We start from the raw sequence: 8229 nt of genomic DNA, 5'->3' as shown, positions 1-8229 counted from the left end.
AATTAAATTACCAAATTCACTAATTATTGCTAAAAAATTATAGTAAATATCAAATTTATTAAAAATATAAAATATATATTTATTGAAACTAATTTTCCACTAAAAAATACTAAATAATTTTAATTATTATCTGATAATATCATTAAATATTAATAAATTAACCCAAAACTACTGAAAATATCAATAACTATTTATTGCTGAAAATCTACTTATAATATCAAAATTATTGAAAATGTAAAAAAAATAAATTTATATTTATTGAAATAAATTTTCCAATGAAGAATTATGGGTAGTTTTTAATTTTAAATTTGTATTTAATAATATTTTAATTAATTATTAATTTTTTAGTAATTATTGATTTCAATAATTAAATTTCAATTTTTTTGAAATTAAATTAACAAAATCAGTAATTTTTAGTAATTAAATTTTACAATTGACCACAATTACGAAAATTTATAGTTTAGGTATTGATATTTATTGAATAATATTCAGTAGTATCATTAATTATTGAAAATATCAAAAACATTTCACGAATTAATTTAACTACCCAAATTAATTATTTAATTGTGTTCTTGGTTTTTAGATGGTTTTTGGGCATGTAATATAGATTAAGTAGTGTTTTAGGATGAATTTTAGGTGGGAGAGAGAATTTAAGGGAAATTTTAGGAGGAGATTGGCTAAGTTTTTGGAAACATGGAAGGGAGAGTGGGACTCTATTGAAAAAGAGAGAGCTGCCACATAGCTACATAGAAGGGTTGGGAAGGGATAAGGGAGAAAGGAGAAAGGAGAGAGATTTAAGGATAAATGAGAGAAGGGGAATGGGAGAATGAGAGGGCTGCTGACATGGTCCATATTGCTATATAATATAATACAAATTATAATCTATTCATATCCGTTGGATTTAAATTGGATTTTGGATATTAAATAAATAAGATTAATAAATTAAAAGTCAAATGGTAAGAATATTGGGGTCCATTTGGTTCATGGGAATAGGGATGTAGAATTGTTTGGTTGGATGGAACTAGAATCTCACTTCCATTCCTTGTGGAATGGCCATTCCCTCCCCCTCTCTTGATAATGAGAATTCTAGTTGATTCCAATTCAAATTCCAATCTAAACCAAAAAGGTGGGGGAATTGACCATTCCAATTCCAATGGATTTTGATTTTGATTCCAACTACGAGCCCTTAGACTTAAAAAAAATTGATAAAATGTTATATATTATTAATAAAATAAATTTAAGATAGTATTTAGATTTTATATATCATTTTCATTGTTAAAAATACTTATTATTTATCATATTTATTTTTGTTTAATAGGATAAATATATGATATTATAAATGTGTACAAATTTGTGTTTTTTCTATATATTTTTTATTTGTATCTATTATTTTGAATTTTTATTATATAATTATGACACCATGTATTGGCCTATTTGGCTTAAAAAAAAAAAACAATCTCATTTTTGGGCAACTTTACGTTTTTATTCCATTTGCATAATTAGTTCTAAAATAATTTTTGTTTATTAGACTTTTTTGTTTGATATGATAATTTTATAATATCTTAGATATCTCAAACTTTTGTGTAAAGTTTATTTATTTTTAATTTTTATCATTTAATTATGACATCACTGGTTAACTCACTTACCCGAACTAATTTGATGAACCGGCCTTGGAACCAGACTTGCCTTTAAATAAACCCAAATATTTTTTAAGGACTTGAAGATCTGATCCCAATAGCTCATGGTTATAAAAGCTATGGTTTCACTTGACCATTGAGTTACTTAAGTGATTTGTTCATTTGTTTTCATTCTAATATTTATGTGTGTATAATAAATAATGTAAAAGGTAATATTTATAAAATTTAAATCATAATGACAAAATTTCAACCATATATTAATATATTATGATAATCTACATATTAAATTACTCAATTTAACCAATAAATATAATATGAGTTTTAAACTATATATTATCGTTTTTGAAGAACATGTTTCTTTTCTTTTTTTTTTTCTTGAAGGGGGAGAGTAAATAAAGAACAGGTTCCATGGGTAGACTCTATAACCAACCTCCAAATTGCCAAGGCTAGAATTGACCTTCACAAGGTAGGTTAGGTTCCAAAAACTTGGAACTGACCCATACTCACCCCTACTTGGGCTAATAAAAAAGCTCAAACTTTTGAACTAAGGCTTAGGCCCAAGTCAAGGACTGAAAATTGAAGCTAGCTTGTCTTAAATTACAAGCTAGGTCGATTTGAGATCAAGTTAAACCTACCTAATTTGCCTCCCTATGGACCATTGACCATTAATTAGAGTACCCAAATGTTTTTTTTTTGCACCATTTTTATGTTTTAATAATTTATGTGTTTGTATCTTTTTTAAAACTTTATTATTTATTTATGATATCATGGGCTGACCCATTTGACCTACAAGGTTTTAAACCATTGGCCCACCACTTGAATAGGAAAGAATTTCATTTTTGGGTTAGTTTTAAATGTTGTATTTCATTTTCATCAAATAAAAATACTTTTATTTAGCATGCTTAGTGTTGTTTGGTATGATAAATATTAGAGATGCTCCTAAATATTTTTCATATTTTTAATTTTTGTAATATTTATATTTATTTTTAACTTTTTATTATTTAACTATGAGAACATTGGTTGACCCATTTGACGCTGATGATTGAACTATTTACTTGCCACTCAAACAAAAGGGTGGTTTATTTAATTATTTTTCATGTTGGTTTTAACATGGGCCTTACATTGATAAAAAATATTAGATATAGATTTACTTTGTAGAATTTATTGGTGAAAAACAAAAAATACTTCATAAAGTATCTAAGGAGAGGGAATGTGAGTGAATACCTTAATGAGAATAAATTTAATGAACTTAAAGTAATAGTACTTTAAATTGCATTTTTATCCTGCATAGTTAAAGAGGGATTAAATTCATAAATAGGGGTGTTTTAGTCAAGAAAAGTCCACAAAACTCATTTGTTTAGCGTGCTTTAAATGTAAGATTTAATGAAAGGGAATGAGACTTAATATCTTAAATATAGGAAGTAATTATGATAAATATAATGAGTTCTATAAAAGTAGTAGTTTGAATTATGTTATTTTGCCCTCACAAATATTGGGATACCAAGTTCAAAGAGTAAAGGCATTTTGGTCAAAAAATCCGATAATCTAAACCTCATTCACACTTTTAATAGTAGTATAGATTTAACAATCAAGCCAACTTTATTCATAGATCCATTTCAATGGATTAATCTATGATGTTGAAAACCATACTATTTAAAGAACTTTAACTATCAAACTCCCCATGGAAACATGAACTAATACCTAATTGATTACTACTTTTGTGACAATGGTTTGTTGGTTATAAGTTTTTCTCAATGTTTAAAGAACCGCCTCAAAGATTGAACCACTTTCCCTAATCCATGACACATCATCATATAGATATATAATATAATATATATGTAATATGCATTATTATAATATATGTGATATTAATTATATACATAAATTCAAAACATATAATTATATGTTCTGCATATAAAATATAATTTTTTATTCAGGTTTAATTTCTATAATGCAAATTAAAATTTGAGGCCAAAGAAAACCTTTTTAGGAAAAATAATGGGCCAAAGCACCTCCAACAACTTGGAACACATAGGTTGCAAAAACTTACGCAAAATAAATAAATAAATAAATATATATATATATATATATATATATATATATATATCATCCTAATTCAACAACTGATGGCAAAGATGTGACTTCCAAAAGTTTAAAAAATGAATAAGATTAGCCAATTTTATGAAAATGGGACTGCTTCACTGGTTCCCTACTTGGAGTAGCTGGTTGGTCAGTTTGACCTTTTTTTTTTTACCACCATTTTTATAGTCCAACCTAACTGGCTAGTTAACCAGTTCACGATTTTACCAATTGAACCAGCTCATGCACAATAAGCTGTCAAAAAGCCTTGGTTGCTTTTTTCACCAAACAACCAAGTTTTTTCATGGCAACTACATCAACTTTCCTCAAAATTACTATTTGGCAAAAGACAAATAAATAAGGAATTTTCTTTTTAACCCTTTTAATTTCAAAAGCTTAGAATCTGGTTACCCTTTTATGCCATGCCATAACATTGCACTATATGCTTCTCCCTTTTTCCTTTCCTTATTAACTTTTATCCTTTCTCCATTCCCCCTTCCCATTCCTCTCCTTAATGCCAAGTCAACGCTCCTTAGTTTTTTTTTTTTTTTTATAATAAATTAGACAGAAAAAGGGATGTTCTCTTAATAAAATGGATTTGGTTATGGATTCTTACAGTCCCAACCCACCCATTTGCCACCCTTAGTATTGGGGATTGGCATCTACTTTGCAAAGAGAGAGGAGTGCCTAACACTTTCCCTCTCTACTCCCCAACTTACTTGGAAAGCCTTTTCCTAGGTATTGGTATCACTACAAATAAAAAAAAAAAAAAAGCATTTTTAGTTACAATCATAGGAATCTCATCACTCCTTTTTCTCTTCAATTATGGGTGGTGGCTCTAACACATCAACTAAGAAGTGGACGCCTTATGGTGCCGACAGATTGGTGATTCCACGAGGGAAAAATGAAAAAGTGGGCCACCTTCCGGTGCCTACAAATGTTTAACATATGTGGAATTCCACTTATTATATGTTAGATAATTGCATTTCATATAGGGAAGTTCTTACAAATTGTTTATAATGATAAAATAATCCATGACTTTATAACTAATGTTGATTATTAACTTAGGAATTTTTACAATATTTTTACTATGCAACTAATTTATTTTTTTTTGTGTTTACTACCCGACATTATTTATATTAATCAATTTTTTTATAATTAGTGACTATTTTGCAAAATATAGAATTGATTTAAGATTTAAAAATAGTGTTAATGTAATGGAAACTAAGTTTTAAAATTTTGGGAAAATTTTTATCCTTTACATTACTTAGTTGCAATAGTAGATCTGAGGATTAAAGAATCTGGTGTAGATGCTTTGCTTAAATCTTATCATGTAAATATGCAAAGTGATATTAGTACCCACAAAATATAAAATTAATAATTTATTATTTGAAGTGTGTAATTTATATGAATAAAAAACACTGGGAAATATAAGAACTTGTATGTGTACACCATCTAAAAGTGGTGGTGATAAAGATAAAGTTTAGTCAATAATAAACAAAAGTAGGCAGTAATCAGTTGTTATTTTTTATCAAGTTCATTTACTGAACTTCATTTTTATTTGAAATTTAATCTTGTGGATTTTTTTAAACAAGTGAACAATTAGAAAACTTTGTTATTTTAGCATAGTGAAAAATGATATTGTTCTTACCACCATGGTATGTGATCTACTAACCCTCCGGAGTCCACAATCCAATAGAGTCATGTTTTTAGTGCAAGTACCGAGGTATTAGATGACAAAAAAAAAAGTGATATGAATGACGAAAGCCTAAAAATGTACATATGCTTGAAGGATTGGCTAGATGCCAATAACATATTGCAAGACCGAGAAGGACATGACACATAAATCATGAAGGGATTTCAAGGGACATAATTGTAAAAGTCATAAGGGATTTCAATATGAATGACATATTGAAGCCATTTTTTGTGAATATTCAATAGTTGTACAATATTTTTAACATTATTGTAAACTTTGGTTTTCAAATTTATTTGAAAGTTATTTGTGATTTTTCAATCCCATTGTAAATTTTTTATTTACAATTTTGTTATTATTTTATTAAATTCCATTGTATTTTTTCAATTTAATGTTATGATCAATTGATCAAATGAATTGTAAACATTAAATTCAAATGGAATAATTTTTGTAGATTTTTCTTTTCAATTGGTTGTTTAATTGGTTAAAGGTTTTGTGTTTTTTTGTTTATTTTGTATTCTTCAACTCTATGCCATTTTTTACTTCGCACAAAAATAGAAAAAAAAAGTTAAAAGAAAAAGACAGGCCCACGACCCCAACTGGCTAGGGCTCGAACCCCGAGTCGTGATGAACTTCACTCCTGGGGTATTTGTGTTGAGTTGGCACGACATGCCAAGCCTGCATGCCAGTACAACACAACCCACTACAGTGCAAGCGGCTCGCAAAAGTGGATCATGCATAGCCCACATTACAACTCTATATGCTTGGGTGTATACCAAGCTTTAAAGTGTAATGGAGACTTGAGATTATGTTCCAGGTTAGGGACAGGCTTGCATTTTTCCAATTCATTTGCACTAACAAATTAAACACTGCTCTCACATATACTCTCAGTGGTTTCATGATGAGTGATAGAGATGACATCTATCACTCTAGGCCGAATCCAATCTCCAATCTCTTGTTCCTTCTATATTTTCTTGTTTCAATGTTGTAACTAATTTTGGTAGTAGAAAGTAGCCTATCCTAGAATGTTTCCTTTGTTAGAAATGTCAGGGATTTCTTTGGGGATAAAATGGAGGAAAGAAAAGTGCTCATGTGGCCTAATAATATAGGTTACTTAGCTTAATGAGAGGGCTAGGAAGGGGGAATATGTGTGAGAGAGAGAGAGAGTTAAGGATGAAGTAGGAAAGGGGGAAGGGAAAATGGAGAGCAAGGGTGACGTGAGCAACTATGCTTTCATACACATGTATTTGTTTCAGTGGACTCAAGTTGGGTCAGTCCGAGATTAGGGCTTTAACTCTCCTCGAGCTGCTTGAAGCCTTAACCCAAGCTTAGGGCCCGTGCAAAAACTAAGTTGGATTATTAGGCACATTGCATTGCACCGACAAGCCACTAACACTACAAGTACGAGGGGTTTGGAATTTTGGGTATTTTCAGGGGGTAGACAAACCTAAGATACCGAGGAAAAAAAAAAAAACTAAAAGTTGATGTTTGTAGTATCAAAACATTTGATAATGCCTATTGGGTGTATAAATACTTTAAACCTTGGTAAAACATAACCTAATGAATAATGTTTTGAATTGGGCTTGGATCACCTTGGCTCAAATCAAATTTGAAATGTGAATTATATAAGAATATCCTTTAATTTCATTTTTTCTTAACAAAACTCGTACATTTCATATAGGGCTCCCATATTTTGGCTCAGGAAGCAAACTTTTTGATTTGGATTGTGTTTGGTAGGCAACCCTATGCTCTACCTTGATTTTTTGGTAATCAATGTGATCTCATTAAAAAACAAAGAGGAAAGCAGATCCAAAAATGCAAACCCACACCCTGGGCCAAGGACAAGGCCAACTCATGGGCCAAAGTATTTGAATCTTGCTTAACATGAACAAAATGAGACTTCTAAACAATTGGAGATGAGATGATGGATGTCATTCCGAATGGCTATAAAAGGGGAGAAGGAAGCTAAAACAGGGCTGTTCAGATAGGAGATTGGTTGACTGAAATCCAACCCAACAATAGCATAGATAACACCCAAAAACCAGCTGCACACAAGCTAGCCAAATTGCCAAGGCTTTTGCACATAGAAGCTTAGAACTGAGCTGCAACGAAGAAATCCACCTCAATTCAAGAGGATATTGCTAGATGGTTTAATTCATAAAAGGGTAAAAGACTTAAACATATATTGGGTTTTTATTAATTGTCTTAAATATACCATGGGTTTTTGAATAGGACTTAAACATATCATATGACTCTTTTGCCCTTTATTTCCTTTCAAATTAACAAAAACAAAAAGGAATATCCTCTTGGTTATGTAGGGACATCTTTGATCTACCTAATATTCAAGCCTCCCATTCCAAATCAATTGAGCATAAAGGCTGGGCCTTTGTCTCCAACACTCTTTTCTTCTTTGGCTAATAACAATAGGTGAAATTCCTATGTACTGTTTGTTCTTGATTGTATATTAAAATCATGACTTAGACAATTCACCTATTGAGGCAATCCAACAAGGTACTAAAGTTCTCAAATTTATACTTATTTCTTGTGATTTTTTGTTATATTATTTTTTTATTATTGAGATGTAGAGACATTACTTCTGTAATAATTTTGAACTTAATAACTGTGTAATTCAAGGAAGACGTTTTGACTTAAAAACTATTTGATTTAAGATCAATACTATGATTACTTTGTTGATGTCGTGTCTAATTTGAAACTATGGTTTCAGATTTTCAAAACAAGTATGTTATATTAAGGAGTATAAAATAGGATTTTACAATTGTTTTATGAGTGCGAAAGTGATGTCTCGTTGATGGAGGGTAT

This window comes from Nelumbo lutea, chromosome 2 (genome assembly GCF_056320005.1).
Source record: "Nelumbo lutea isolate HS-2025 chromosome 2, American lotus-T2T, whole genome shotgun sequence".
In the NCBI taxonomy this organism is placed as follows: Eukaryota; Viridiplantae; Streptophyta; class Magnoliopsida; order Proteales; family Nelumbonaceae; genus Nelumbo; species Nelumbo lutea.
The sequence above is the reverse complement of the archived record's forward strand: the minus strand, read 5'-3'. Positions refer to the sequence as shown.